Raw genomic sequence first — 1754 nt, 5'->3', positions numbered from 1 at the left:
TAGGAGGCCTGCGGTGTACCAACAGCTCCAGAAAGTTTGCAAAGCCTTTTTATTTTTTTGTTAAACAAATGCAAAACAACTCCTCCCTGTTGAATCCGTTTCTCAAGCTTTTAAAAGGGCCTCTTCTGCAAGGCTGTTACGGAGTTGTTTTTGACCCTGAGGCTGTCGGACCCCACCCGGCGGCGAGCGCGTGATGGCTCTGGGCACTGCCGGCTCAGGTTCCCACACTTAAGGTTGCCTTGGAGGAACCCGGAGCTTTGGTAAAATGTTAGCAGTGGCGAAGCTACTCCCTGAATCGCTCTACTGAAAGCTTAGAGAGAGGTTAGAGATAATAGGGCAGCCAACAGTTGTGGAGGTTGAATTGAGCGAGGGAGAAGAAAAATAATTCGTCGTCTATTTTATACCAGAGATTTAAGAGTAATGTGCATCATGAGTTTTACTCCACAAGAGATTTGCTCTATTTACACCAAACTCGTTTTTTGTTAATCCTGACAAAAAGGCGAGTTGAAATTACAAACTGTATATACGTTCAGCATTATTTGTTTAAAAAATCGTTGTTCTTTAAAAAAAATTGTTTAAAAAAAACAAGTTGGCCCTTTAAAAGCCCGAGGGGGAAAAAAAAAGATGTTACAAACTGTCCAGAGCAGGACAAATATGAAGTTAGGTTAAATTACAGATCTTTCAAAACCCAGAAATGGGAAATTTTATTGCATCTTAAAACTTATTTCACTTTGCGAAGTCTTTAGGGGTTTTAAAATTAAGTCCTTATTATTACAGACATACAGAATTAAAGTCCCACGACCTACGTTTTGAATTAACTTAATGCTTCTAAAGAAAAGGGAAGCGCCAAGAAAGGGCATACTTTTACTAACTACAATAGTTCATATGAGGGACTGAGCTTATTTTGTTCTCCTAAATACAAAGGATTTAAGTATATCTTGAATTCTCATTCCCTTCCCAAGAAAAATCCACCAAGTAAAATATAAACAAACAAATAAGCAAGCCTATTGTCATGCCTGGCACAGAGTGAGCGCAGGAATATTTGAATGAGAAAAGATAGGCCCGGTGGATGTGAATTCTCCCACTCAAAATGTTCTGAGTTGTAGCAATATTAAATGATAGGGAGTGGGACGGGAGTTAAAGGTTTTTAAGATTCTTAATATTCTAACTTGGTGATCATCTCGGTTTAAAGTCAGAAGCCTCAGCGGTTCCAGTTTCTGATGAGGAAAGCTGGAGATGGGCTGGGCTGGACTGCTGGAAGCAAGACTGACGCGGTTCTGCTGCTAGGGTTGGCACGTCCAAGCCAGACGGCGGCGCTTTTCACTCTAGGTTTTTTGCGACCTTGTAAGGAAGTGGGCGCGGGCTGCACGGAGTCGGCGCCTCCTGATTGGCCAGCCTTCTTAGTGATTGACGGGGACACGGACTCCACCCCCGCCGCTTTATTGACACTAATGAGCAAGTTCTTCCCACCGCTCTCCTGACTGGAAGTGCTGACAGATCAAGGCAACAAATTTCAATTACAATCCCTAATTTGTGTCCGCAGAGTGTTTTTTACCCATGTTAGTCCTTTCTGGCGCATCAGTCGAGGCAGATCTTGGAACAGCAGGAAGAGGTGGAAGGGGTGGGAGCGAAGGAGTGCATCAGTGAGAGAGCGCGGGAGAGACCGAGGAAAGGAAACTTGGCGGGCGCGTCGCTGGTTCCTCGGATCCTAACACAAGCGAGAAAGAGGAAACGCCAAATTTGTTTTTGCCCGC

The sequence above is a fragment of the Hipposideros armiger genome, unplaced genomic scaffold, assembly GCF_001890085.2.
Source record: "Hipposideros armiger isolate ML-2016 unplaced genomic scaffold, ASM189008v1 scaffold_180, whole genome shotgun sequence".
NCBI classification, from domain to species: Eukaryota; Metazoa; Chordata; class Mammalia; order Chiroptera; family Hipposideridae; genus Hipposideros; species Hipposideros armiger.
Note: the sequence above shows the minus strand (reverse complement) of the source record.